We start from the raw sequence: 14,422 nt of genomic DNA on the forward strand, positions 1-14,422 counted from the left end.
TCCTATGACTCCTCTGAGTTTAGCTCTATCCAGTTGCAGCTGTGATTTTGCCAGTCTTGGTGAGGGTTGTTTGATCATTCTGCGATGGAGGATTCTATATTTGTTTTTGTTATCCCAAGTATAGGTTCGCGGCCTATGAATGGCCAGTCTCCTTTCTCATTAGCCAAAATTACTCTGTGCCCTGGCACCCAAGATATCATCAGGTTGTTGTGTTTCCCCAGGTTGTGGAGATTTTGGATGCATTCACTGACTAATTTTGATGTAATTCTTTTGCATGCTAATCTTGGCTATCAGATCTTATAAGGATTTTTTGCCAGTGTAACCTCTTTTAAGATTGTCCAGGGCACAAGCATTGTATTTCTGCTTGAATCACCGAAGTGTTCTTCCTCAATGAGTTTGAATGCTCATGCTTTGGGGTTCAATAAATGCCCGATCCTCACAAAAACGTTAATATCTCAGGAAACAGTCAAGATAGAAAATAAAAAATGTACAGTGGATGGAAAAATAAATTTATAAAATCTAGAAAAGATGAAAATTTGAGTACTGACATAAATATAAAAATTTAATGAAATTAACAATCAATTTTGTTGATAAAAATATCAATCATAATGATAATTACAAATAAAACAATGTCACTTTAGTACAATAAAATACTTGAATATAAGTAAAAATATGAAGGAAAACTAATGGAGGTAGGGAAGACTACAGGATAGTTTTTAAGGAATTCTGAACAGGTCGAGAGAGTCGTTAAAAATTCAATAGTTAGTAGTATTATTAATTTTGTCTCCAAATCTGTGGACTTCAGTGATAGGAGATAATTTGTGGTAGATGAAAGAGTGTGGAAAAGTGAGCAGGATCGGATTCATTTCGTGGGGATGTGGAAATTTATTAGTTGGAGTAATTCAAGGTAGTATATCTTGTTTATAGAAGAATAGAGCCTTGAGTGTCGTCGAGTTTCAAGCAAAATTAACAGTTGCTACAGCAGGATGTCAGTGGGATATATATCAATTTTTCCTCAGCCTATCCACGTGAGGAATTTGAGCTGAATTGCTCTTAAAATTTAATGTAGGTGGAGAATCAAATTAAGGAGCAGTATTCTAATAGGGAACGGACAAAGGAAGGACAGGAGGGTAGAAGTGGAGGGATTAAAATCGTTGGAGTAACGACGTAAAATTTATTTGACCTATTGGCTATTAGGTTGATACTGTGATTAAAGGAGAGAAATTAGTCGAAGTGAATACCATCATCTTTGATCATTTATATTATGATGAGGTATTATTTATAAAATAAGGATAGGATAGATTTTTGCATGTTAAATGAGATTATGTTGCATTTGTTAATGTTCAGAGTCATATAGTTGTTGATGCACCACTTTTCCTAGTTAATTAGTTTGGATTGTAAATAAACGCAGTCAGATTCAGAATTTATTATGTGGATTATTTTGAGGTCGCCTGTAAATAGGAGAAAGTATATTTAATTAAGAGCAGATACATAAATATAGATGTTAAATAGAAAGGGAATAGAAAATGCAAAGAAAAAAGAACGATAAAATTTTAATTTAACATATTGTTTTATCAATTAGTTAATCTTTATGAAAAGGCAGTGTAACGAGCGGGATTCGAACCCACGGCCTTCGGCTAAATACGCTTCGATGACTTCGATCCACTCGGACACTAGCGTCCAATCTCAACCCCACCTTTCGCATTTTCCCTCCTTTTTGCCATTTTTCAATCGAATCCCGCTCGTGACACTGGCTTTTTTATCTCAATCAATACCTTGCATAAATTAATTATTCAGAAATCGTGAGATGCGGTCTGGTGTGATGTAGGTTTCAGAAAAACATTTTCTTTATCGTGAATATAAAATATATATATATTTTGCATTGTATAAATTCACTTTTCCACATCCTAAATGTTTTGTTAAATGTAAACAATGTTTGTAAATCCCAGGCCCTGAAGATGATCTCAATAAAGATCGAAACGTTGGCACGATAAAGAAAATGTTTTTCTGAAACCGACATCACACCAGACCGCATCTCACGATTTCTGAATAATTATCGATTAACGGTTACTAATCACCACACACCTTACATAAATTAATCAATTGAAAGAAGTTATTGGGTCAATCGGACCACGAAATCTAATGGATTTAATATTGTTTTATATTGGTAAGGTAGGAAGAAAACCAACTTAAAAGGTTCCATTTTCTACAAGAATCATTTCTTAAGGACAATAAAAATAAAGATTGAAAGACAATGTATTCATATGTAATGAAAAGCATAAAGACATGTTCGAGAAAGTTGTAATTTAAACAATCGTTACATAAATCTATGTTTGCATAAATAATATTTAAAAATAAATATACTACGGGGAAACTTTTCAACAACGTAACGTACCCCTCATGACGTGTCGAGTACGTTGAAAGAAAATTGGCTTTTTGAAAATTGTATCTGACAATCACTTAGGGGCTTTTGACGTCTGGCAGCATTTCCTGTCTTGCAATAACACTGACGGCAATTTGCTGATGAGCCTGGATGCTCTTTCCCCATATAAGTTCTTGAAATGTATCTTTTAATATTTTAAAGTTAACTGGGAAATAGTTAAACAAATAGTAGTTTTTTTTTCTTGTCGGATGGACCAATATCGAAAGAAAATATTTCCTAGGTTTTTACCTAACACACACTGCCACCATCGAGTTTTTGCACGAAAATGGCCAAATTTGGAAAAACATAGTTTCTCAGCCTTTTTAGCCACAGGCCTGCGCTAGGTTTTTTTTTAAATTTTACGCTGAACATGTTGGCTTTTTTTAAACGTTTTCCTAGCTTCAGTCATTCATCAGTGAATTCAAAAATTCGGGAAAATTAATTTTTGCACTGTGTACGAAAAGTGCAAATTGAGCTGTGGAGCCAGGAAATCGTCCTGGAGCGGCGCCCTTTAAGGATCCATATGAAATTTTAATAATCTTTCAATTGGTCACTTTCAAATTTGCTCGATTTCTTAACCGTTTTCGAGTTATTCGCGATTTTTGGGGACAAAGCGTGGTTTTTTTACGTGCTCACCGATCACTCTCCAGATTTTCCAGATTGCACGAATCTTGAACGATCAAATTTTACTCTGTACAACTTTTGTTCCCAGGACTTTTTCAAAAAAGTGACCAGGGAAGCGACAATTTTCATTTTTTCTTACTTTGACGTTTTGGAACGCGGAATGCTTCTGCTATCGATAACCACTTGTTTACCTCATCACAGAAATTCAACTTTTCCTTCCCATGTCACAGGTTTTGTGGCAGTTTAGCTTCGAATAACATATTGAAGCAATAGGTTTATGTATGGTAAAATCGGTAGAGGGATTGGTGTTTTCCATGAGCACTTAAAAAACCACGTTTTTTGCCCAAAAATCGTGAATCATTCGAAAACAGTTGAGAAATCGGGAAGGTCGAAGATGAACAATTGAAAACTTATTAAAATTCCCTATTGAGCGCTACATGGCGTCTCTCCAGGACCATTTAATATCTCCGCAGTTTAATTTGTCGTAAAAAGTGCAAAAATTGACATGTACCAGAATTTTTGGATTTACTGATCAATGACTGCATCTAGGAAAACATTAAAAAAAGTCTTCTTGTTGAGCGTAAAATTTTCTACAAAATGAGACCTAGCGAAGGTCTGTGACTTAAAAGGCTGAGAAAACATGCATTTCCAAATTTGACGATTTTTTCGTGTAAAAACAGGTGGTCGGTTTTTTTTACGGGCAGTGTATTTTCTTGCATTATTGATTGGATTTAGCAATTTAGCAAAAAAAATCTTTAAGTAATTTAACAGATTAAAGTTAAAGGTTCGTTGAAATTAATTTTTTGGGCTAAGGTTTACGAGTGTTCGATTAGGCTGTCGCCCTTTGGGAGTTTTAACTTGTCGTGAAGAACTTTGAACTTTCCCCATAGGTGAAACAAGTTTTTGCCTTCGACAGTCCGGAACGGGGTGAAATACGGGAAGTTCGGTCCTGCTATAAGGTGGTACAATCTCTTGTGTCTGTTAAATTTACCGTAATGTCCTCTATTTCTCCACCTCGGACGCCTGTTGAGAGTAGTTTTTGGGCGACAACATTATTTACCTGTGGAAAAACACGAGGAAATGAATTAATCAGCTTAAGCCTTCGTCGGAAAATAAACTTTTACGGCTTGAAGGAGCAGCTTCAAATTCAGAGCGAGTTTTTATTGCTGAATCAATTTACGTTTTGCCCTTTTTTTCCAACGGAAACGCCTTGAGGCAGGAAATTTAGCAAAATTCAGATTAAGAAAAGCTTCATGGCATCTGAATATTTGCAAACTTGCTAAGTATACATTACTTCTTATATGTATATGTAATTCCTATAAAAAGGTAAACATAGTTTACGTAACTGTATTAGTTCCGCTAATATGAATGTTTATAATATTTCTATAATTAATTGGTCTTTAAGTAATTTACAATTTTTCAAGTTTTGTATTTGTACAAATAAAAAATAAAAGGTCAACTTCAAGTCCCTGAATGCATTTAAACACATTTAGATTGGCGATAAAATTAGAGGACATGAGAAACATTTATAACATGAAATCGCTGAGATCATTTTGCTTTTAGCCTACAACACTGTGTTGCTCAATCAGTTGAATTGAACGATGGGTGCAATAGCCTCGTGATTAGCTGACAGCCAATTTGTGCACTCACATAAATTACGACAGAATGTTATGTTATGATAGCCCTAAAAACATAGCATACTTATAAATCTAAAAAATAAATTAACGACGTGGTAATTTTCGTAGCATATGTTATAGATTTCGTTGAATTACACATTCTGTTGTCTAAGGTCACTAGGTCGATAGTTTGATGATGATGATGAAAGATTAGGTAGTGGGGGTTTACGTTTTTCAAGCACTGCAACCTCCCGTATTGTACTTTCCTTGTTCCTTGGTTCAGTCTGTCGTTTCGTTCCTTCTTTTAAAGAGTACTAGGTCACTGACTATAGTCCTGAAATTCCTTTCCCTGGATTTTCCTTGCATCCCAGGTTATGTTTCCATTGGGCGGTTGGTTCATATTCGAAAATAATATAGGTGGCTGTTCCTACATATTAATTTCATAAACTTCATGTAAATGGGGTCATAATTGGCCATGTTGTGTAGATGGTTTCTCGGACGACAGAGACCGGTGACCTATCATTCCTCAGAGTTCAGCCCTCTCTAACTAGCTAGCAGCTGCCAGTCTTCGTAAGGGTTGTTTTAACATAAGCTCACTGTGTTGTGTACCTCCAGAGTTTATCTATTTCTCCAGAATCATTTGGGATCCAATCTCTCATTTGTTGGATCCATGGTGATGAAGGATTCTATGTTTTGTTCTTTTGTTATCTCTAGAGTAGTTTCAGGGGCTGTGATCTAGCAGATCCTCCTCTGGTTTGTAGATTTGAGGTGACTTGAAGGGTTCTTTCGATCAGAGCAGATTTAGTTTGAAATTTTAAGAGCAATTCAGCTCAAATTCCTCACGTGGATAGGCTGAAGCAAAATTGATATATATCCCACTGACATCCTGCTGTAGCAACTGTTAATTTTGCTTGAAACTCGAAGACACTCAAGGCTCTATTCTTCTATTAACAAGATATACTACCTTGAATTACTCCAACTAATAAATTTCCACATCCCCACGAAATGAATCCGATCTTGCTCACTTTTCTACACTCTTTCATCTACCACAAATTATCTCCTATCACTAAAGTCCACAGACTTGGAGACAAAATTAGTAACACTACTAACTATTGAATTTTTAACGACTCTCTCTCGACCTGTTTAGAATTCCTTAAAACTATCCTGTAGTCTTCCCTACCTTTATTAGTTTTCCTTCATATTTTTACTTATATTCAAGTATTTTATTGTACTAAAGTGACATTGTTTTATTTGTACTTATCATTATGATTGATATTTTTATCAACAAAATTGATTGTTAATTTCATAAAATTTTTATATTTATGTCAGTACTCTAATTTTTATCTTTTCTAGATTTTATAAATCTATTTTTCCATCCACTGTACATTTTCTATTTTCTATATTGACTGTTTCCTGACATATTAACGTTTTTGTGAGGATCGGACATTTACTGTACAACCCCAAAGCATGAGCATTCAAACTCATTGAAGAAGTACACTTCGGTGATTCAAGCAGAAACCCTTGGGGTGCCGGTGATTTTGAAAAAAGCTCATTTGTAAGTATGTAGAGTTCGAATGCAGGGCTGCTAGATTCGAACCCGGGACCTTTACCTTACAGTAATGAGCGCCGTGTCAACGACTAAACCGTTGCGGCCACCGACGCCCCAGCAAAAAATTCGCAGTACTGATACCAGAACGGGAAAAATTGGCCAAAGGAACACCACTAAAGGCAAATTCCTATTGGTAATCTGACGGCTCCAAAACCGACAAGGGTACGGGAGCTGGGGGTCTTTGGTATGAACCCCAGGACCGAACTTCTTCACTATCATGTCTGATTTAGGTTCTATAAGTCTTCGTAGTTCGTCTATTTACTGCCTTCGCTTGAGTCTTGTGAGGATTCCGCGTCAGTCTACTGTCTACGTATAGCCTAAGTATTTTACTTGTGCACATGTCTTAGTTGTTTACTTTTTACGTATAGACGTGGGCAAGGTACTTTGATTAACGTGAACTTAATTTGGGTGCATTTGTCCTCGTTCAGTTTCATCTTCTGCGTTTTGCACACTCTTCAATGAGCCCAACATGCCCCTGGATATGGCTCCTGGCTTGGGCAGAACTCCTCTGGTTTGTAGATTTCTCGACAAACCTATGCGGATAAAGATCTCTTGGTTGTTATCAAGGGTGTGGTCAAAGAAAGATATTTTTAATTTTAAATCTTCGCCTAGCTTTCGGAACTTTATTGTACCTTCTTCAGGGCTTGATTTTTGGTCAGAAGTATATAAACTTAAATTCTTTTATTTTCATGTTAACAGAGTTTATCCACTTATCCTTTTGTCCTTTTTGGATCCATTCTGGTATGAAGGATTTTATATGTTTTTTTTACCTTTTTAATCTTATTGGGGATTTTGGATGCATTCACTGACTAGTTTTGGTTTGATTTTTTTTTTTTTCATGCCAATGCTTTAAATAGCTGCTTGGCTATCCGACCTTATGATGATTTTGAAAAATGTGTTCACAGTTCAGAAATAATTCATTCACTTATTTGCTTTCAGTATGAAGTTGGTCAAAACAAAATGAACGAATTTAACGTTTAAGATACTTTGAACTCGAAACAACTAATTTATAAGCGAAAAAATTAATTAAATGATATTTAAGCGTTTTACAGCTTATTTTAAATAATCATGCTCAATAATTAAACCAAATAGGTTTGCACCTTGATCCATGATTGCCAAGTACGTGAGTGTGCCTGTAAGATGTTGAACTACCTGAGAGGCCAAAAAACTGGCCACCCTTAATATATTTAATTATCTCTTAGACAATCCTCTATTGGTTATCTTAGAACAATATTTTATGTACAATGTTTTAAAAAGTTAGAGATAAAAAAACCGCAGATAAAAGATCCCAGTGGTTTTACAATTGGATTTTGTAAATAAATTTTTGAATAGTCAATCTCTTATTATTTGTTGCTTTTGCTGAAAAGTTTATCAAGTGGTTTGATTTAAGTTGTTGTTTTAACCATTGTTTAACCATATTTAAGTTTCAAATTCGGCTAGAATCATAGCATTCTTGGCAGATGGAAAAAGTCAAGCGTATGAGGCCAGGGTGCTTAATATTCCCAGAACAACTCCGAATAATCTTCCATCGCTACTGGAGGTTATTCGAGAAGGTCGCCATCGTGTCATATCGGAGAGATGATTGTTTTGTTATTTCGAATGCATCAACATTTTAACGCTATTGAGATCAAGCAAAAACCTCGACAAGTTAGAAATGTTAATGTCAGTTTACTCCATGTAAGGCGAAGACTTTCAGAAGCTGGATTTCGTTCGAGAAAGCCTGCCTCTGGTCCAGAACTGACAAGTCAAGGTTTTGTTTGAGGTCTTTTGACGCCCGAGAGAGAATATGGAGACGAACAGGAAAGCTTTGTATCCCCGCTTTATTTTCACTCCGGAGAAGCTATGGAGGTGGTGGTTTAAGTCTGCTCGTCCATTGGAACCAAACTACGACGGCCGTTCAACAGCCGAACTGTTTGACCAAACAGGACCGGCAATACAGCCGAACGCCGTCGTCCACTGTAGCCGATTTTAGTCAGTTCACGACCCAACCCAAATGGATGTAGAAGATTGTTGCTGCTCGAAAATTCCTAGTTTACATACAAATGGAATGAAAGAAATAAACAAAAATATTGGAAGTTCCATTTCTAAAGCTATCCTTGACCTTACGCTGGACATCTCTCCGTTGATAGAGTGGATCACGCATGTCCCAAGAGCCATGCGACCATAAAACGTTTTTTCACACGGTCACAGCGCTGCACCCGAAGTTCACATGCCATGAGTTAACGCTGGCACTTAGTGTGAGTGATTAAGAGCGAGGAGTTTGTAGATTATGGCGAGGTTCTCGGGATGGGAAGAGAGGGATCGAGCAGTAGGATGTCGGATGGATCGAGAGCTTGATGCGAAACTTTTGGAATCGGTAAAGGATCAATTCCTTGACGAAAGGAAAGATGAGGTCGTAGTGCATAGTGAAGTTAGTGATGTTGTTAAGAGCTTAGACAATCTTTCTGAGGACTTTTGATGAGAATGAATGGACGTACTGGATGTTGGATGGGTCAGAAAAACCACACTCTAACACTCAAGTAGTCAAAGTAATCGCAGTATTGTATAAGCAATTAAGGTTTTTAGTTGAGATAAAAAAGTCAATGGCACGAGCGGGATTCGAACCCACGATCTTCGGCTAGATACGCCGCTGATCTACCACTTCAACTATCGTGACCTCGATCCACTCGGACACTAACTTCCTATCTCAACCCCACCTTTTGAATTTTCCCTCCTTTTTGCCATTTTTATCTCAACTAAAAACCTTAATTAACTGTATGATATTAATTTGTTAAGCGGACCACGAAACTAGTGAATTTAATAAGTTTGAAATGAAGTATCCTTCACTAAAGCTCTCCGTGGCCATTTCATTTGTCGTCGAGAATCCAATCCGATTACACGACATTTGAAAAATGGCAAAAAAGGAGGGGAAATTCAAAAAGTGGGGTTGAGATGGGAAGTTAGTGTCCGAGTGGATCGAGGTCACGATAGTTCAAGTGGTAGAAGCAGCGGCGTATTTAACCTAAGGTCGTGTGATCGAATCCTCCTCGTTACACTGACTTTTTATCTCTACCGAAACCTTACATAAAAAGAATAATTAAAAATAATATTGAGCCAGTGTCTGTACCCCTGAGGTACACTAGAATCAGCATTACTAACCTCTGAAACTGCACCTCTATAGGATACATAGCCACTTAGCTTATTGATCAGATTATCTATCCTATCGAAAGCTTTGAGTGGTATGTAGACTGAATGGATTGTTTTACCACTTTCAAAAGAATTCAGCTTAGTGTAAGTAGACGTGACACAGTGATGATGCTGAAGCGTCCAACTTCCTTAATTCTGCTTTTGATGACATTTAAATATAATTTAAATATAAAAGTTTAATTTGGCCAATAGACTGGTTGATTTTATCTGATAATTCCGATCTGATGCTGTGTATTATTTGTATTTGTTAAGTTTGATAAACTACGACTTCGGGCATACCCATGTTTCTATAATGATTTTATGGTTGGAAAGACTGTAGAAAACATCAAATAAAAATGTACCTTTATATGTTTTATGTATGTTTTCATAGATAATACAAACTGATATATAGATGCATTTAGACGAGTTTTCGACTGTTCCGAAAAACCCAAACGTCAGGTTTAAGTATAACTTTATTAAAATATTCTCGAACGATCTGTGTGTAGGTGAGCAGTTTTTCCCATCAATGATGACCGGGTATCGTCATGAAAATGGTTTATAAGGTCGTAAAGCCGTTTGCGTCAATAATAGACGGGTCCGAGCAGTTTAAACTCTTCCCTGGAGATATGCCGGGATTCATTATGGATTATGGGCATGGTTTGGGCTCACTTTGGTATTCCGATGACCATCGAGAAGTACTCATAGCAAATCGACTGACAAGTCGCATCGCGCTCATTTAGTTAACGCTATAAGGAAAAACAAAAATAACCGGAGGAAAAAGACTTTCATTGTTGCTTTTTCCCGTGCAGATAATCAATTCCAAAAACTGGAAATACATGAATATTACCCCTATAATTAACAACGATGATAACGGCAAAAACGAGTATCGTTAATGACGTGCTTGTTAACTGAAGCATTCTTTTTTAATTGTTCCATAAATTCTATCATTATTATTATATAATACAACGATTTTTCCTTTTTTTCAAAATAATTAAAAATAGGATAATTTTAAGTATCGATATTATTGCGAGCCGGATTAATCTGTTTTTATCTCATTAATGCATGCAGGGCGTTCTGATTAAAATTTGTAAATGTGATGAAAGGAAACAATGTGAAAAAACATGGGAACAAAACATCATCTAAGTTGATTTTTCATTTATAAATATATTATTTGGAGATCGTGAGATGCGGTCTGGTGTGACGTAGGTTTTAGAAAAACATTTTCTTTATCGTGCCAACGTTTCGACCTTTATTGAGCTCATCTTCAGGTTGAGAGTGCCCAAGCACTACACACAAGAATGATACGTCTACACGGAAAACAAACAAACATTTTGAGCCCTGAAGATGATCTCAATAAAGATCGAAACGTTGGCACGATAAAGAAAATGTTTTTATAAAACCTAGGACACACCAGACCGCACCTCACGATCTATATATCTTTCTACATATATCGAGTTCATTTTATCGATATATTTGAGTGTAAATACTTGAAATATATCGATATATTTGTCAGGGACATGACAGGGATTTTTTAAAATTATTTATCCAATAAAAAAATAAGAAAAATGTATAGTTAAGTTTTTGTAAATTAATTTTTTCGTAAATAAAAAAAGACTATATCGATATATTCTCAGTATTTACACTCAAATATATCGATGAAAAATGTACTCTGCTTCCTATTGAGATGGGCTTTTGAAATTTGAAAAACAGCTAGCTTAGGACATTGTAAAAATTTGAGCTCCTAATATTAAGCATTTTCAAAAGGGGAGAATTTTAAAATGTGCGTTTTTGTTACTAATTAATTCACTGATCATCAAAATTACAAGGTACTTCCTGAATATCTAGAAACGTGATTTTTTTTTATTACTGTTTATATAGTAAGTAAAGGAAAAAATTTGAAAATTGCAATTTTCTAAAAATTACTACTGTTTTAGTCTGCAAAATCATAAGGCACTTCTCGTATAGGTAGTAAAACCGAAAGAAATGAAAAAATTAATTTTGCACAAAGATAGATCTTATATTGTAAAAAAAGGTGAGAATGTGAAACTTGCAATTTTCCCAAAATTAATATCACTTTAGGGGAGGAGGGAAAAGTCTCATCATCAAAATTATATGATATCCCAAAAAAACCGTTTTTTAGTCCATAACCTGAGCGAACTCAAAAGAAAAGCTAAAAGTTCCAGATTCCCTTTCAAAAAAGTAAAATAATCAGCTTATCAAAGTAGTGATACCTATATTGCGGCCAACCTCACTTCACTCCTACTTTTATGAGTTCTTTTATTTTTATTGCTTAACACTTGGCCAGTTTCTGACTGAATAGACCACATTCACACAGAAAGGAATGCGAATATGGTGAAACGAGCATGATACGTTTTCATGGTTACGTTTTCATTCTTTAAAACTCACTAGTTTTCGTGGTCCGCTTGACCAAATAATATCTTTCAATTAATTAATCTGTATTTAAGATATTGGTTGAGATAAAAAAGTCAGTGTCACGAGCGAGATTCGAACCCACGACCTTCGGCTAAATACGCCGCTGCTCAACCACTTGAGCTATCGTGACTTCGACCACTCGGACACCAACTTCCCATCTCAATCTCACCTTTTGACTTTTTGTTGTAAAGTTTGTAACACGAGTAGCCGAATATATATATATNGGCTTTAAAATATTTTAACTACAATTTGAAATTATAAATTTTTTGCCTTCTGTGCAATTTTTGAGATTTTGAATAATGTTCCTCGCTTTAAAAAAACTTTATTGAGTAGTCTTTACTTAGTAAATTAATTTATAAAATAATAAATTAATTTACAAAGTAAAGACTACTCAATAAAGTTTTTTTAAAGAGAGGAACATTATTCAAAATCTCAAAAACTGCAAAGAAGGCAAAAAATTTATAATTTCAAATTGTAGTTAAAATATTTTAAAGCCAAGATTTAAACGTTTATTCTGTACTATGTTTGTTTATTTGTTTGTTTTTCATTACGCTTTTTGTTGTAAAGCGCGATTTGTAATTTGTAAAGATATAATCTGTTTAGTTTTCTGAGGGTATCCAAAAAAACTCCTGCTGCCTAGTACAAGGTTTTGCATTTTTTTAGCAGGCAGGGATGTACCAAAATATTATTTTTTGTTGTAATTTTGTTGTAATGTACATTCTGGAAAATTAAGGTTAATTTTTTTCTCGGGGTGCCGGTGTTTTTGAAAAAAAAAAAAACATTTGTAAGTGTTTGCCTTACAGTGATGAGCGCCGTGTCAACGCCTAAACCGTTGCGGCCACCGATGGCCCTTAAGTTTATTATTATAAATAATAAATAATTAAAACATAAAAATAATGTTTATAGTAAATATAATTCCTAGAAATTTCCTTTATCGCGAAAGTCCACGCAAAAGAAGGGAGTTTATAATTAAATTTTTTAAAAATGTCACTGGTACAATCAATAAGTGAAGGATTAGAGAATTAAATTATACAGCTTTTCGAATGGAAAACAGACTCAATCGTTTTTCAATTAAAAGTCTCTTTTGAGATTGCTTTTAATAATTCAATTATGTTAAGGGGCGTGACTGTTCTAAAATTTCTTCGGACTGCGACCGAAGGGGATAAATTAGTAGAAAGCGGTTCGAAAGCCATAAATTAGAAAGCCTGTTGACGTAAGGGGATCCTCTAACGAACTTTAATTAATCAGGGACGTTTGTAAAGAGGGTTAACGATCGGGAATGGCCGGCATAAGAGATTGTCATGCATACTTTTCCGGTCACGAATTAAGAGGAGGCAGAGGACGAGAGGCGTCGTCTCGAAACCGTATCGAAAGCAAAAACCATTTGCAAAATAGCCACAGCTTAGAGCAAAGTTTATTATACAGTCGACCCTTGATAACTCGAAACCCAAGGAATCACAAAATTTGAATTATCAAGATGTTCGAATTATTATAAAGAGGAAAGAAAATAATTGTTAAGAGTTGATATGCATTTTTTCAAGTTATTACTTAAAATATGTGGTGTTTAGTGACCGTTACTTAATGATTATTTGAAGATCGTGAGATGCGGTCTGGTGTGACGTAGGTTTTAGAAAAACATTTTCTTTATCGTCCCAACGTTTCGATCTTTATTGAGATCATCTTCAGGGCTCAAAGTGTTTTTTTTTCTGCGTAGATGTGTCATTCTTGTGGGTCGGGTTGAGAGTGCACTTATAGAGAGTGTCATAAAAAAACAATTTGAGCCCTGAAGATGATCTCAATAAAGGTCGAAACGTTGGCACGATAAAGAAAATGTTTTCCTGAAACCGACGTCACACCAGACCGCATCCCACGATCTTCAAATAATTATTACTTAAATTTTACATATATAAAACAGTAAAAATAATGAAAAAGCAGAAATAGATCAATGTAGAATTGAACACTTTTGTTTCAATATTGCCTGGCGACCTTTGTTCCAATGATTTTCCGAAGAGACCAGCGCTGAGATCACATTGACAAAACACTGACCGAAATACATAACAAAATAGATAAAATTCTAAGAGACTTTAGGCTGTAAGTAAATAATATGTGGAAATTTAGTGGAATATAACAAAGAAAAAGTGAAAATTATAAATCCATTATATTTAGTGGTCAATTGACCAAATTGCTTCTTTCAATTAATTAATCTTTTTACCTAAGGTTTTGGTTGAAATGAAAAAGCTGTGTCACGAGCGGGTTTCGAACCCACGACCTTCGGCTAAATACGCCGCTGCTCACACTTGAGCTATTGTGACTTCAATCCACTCGGACACCAACTTCCCATCTCAATCTCCCCTTTTGACTTTTTGTTGTAAAGTTTGTTGTAACCTTCTGCTCAATTGTCTTCGAAGTCACGATAGCTTAAGTGGTTAGAGCAGCGGCGTAGTGAGCGGAAGGTCATGGGTTCGAAACCCGCTCGTGACACTAGCTTTTTAATTTCAACCAAAACCTTATGTAAAAGATTAATTGAAAGCAAATTATAAAGATGCGAAGTGG

This window comes from Cimex lectularius, unplaced genomic scaffold (genome assembly GCF_000648675.2).
Source record: "Cimex lectularius strain Harlan isolate CLEC.00 unplaced genomic scaffold, Clec_2.1 scaffold62, whole genome shotgun sequence".
In the NCBI taxonomy this organism is placed as follows: Eukaryota; Metazoa; Arthropoda; class Insecta; order Hemiptera; family Cimicidae; genus Cimex; species Cimex lectularius.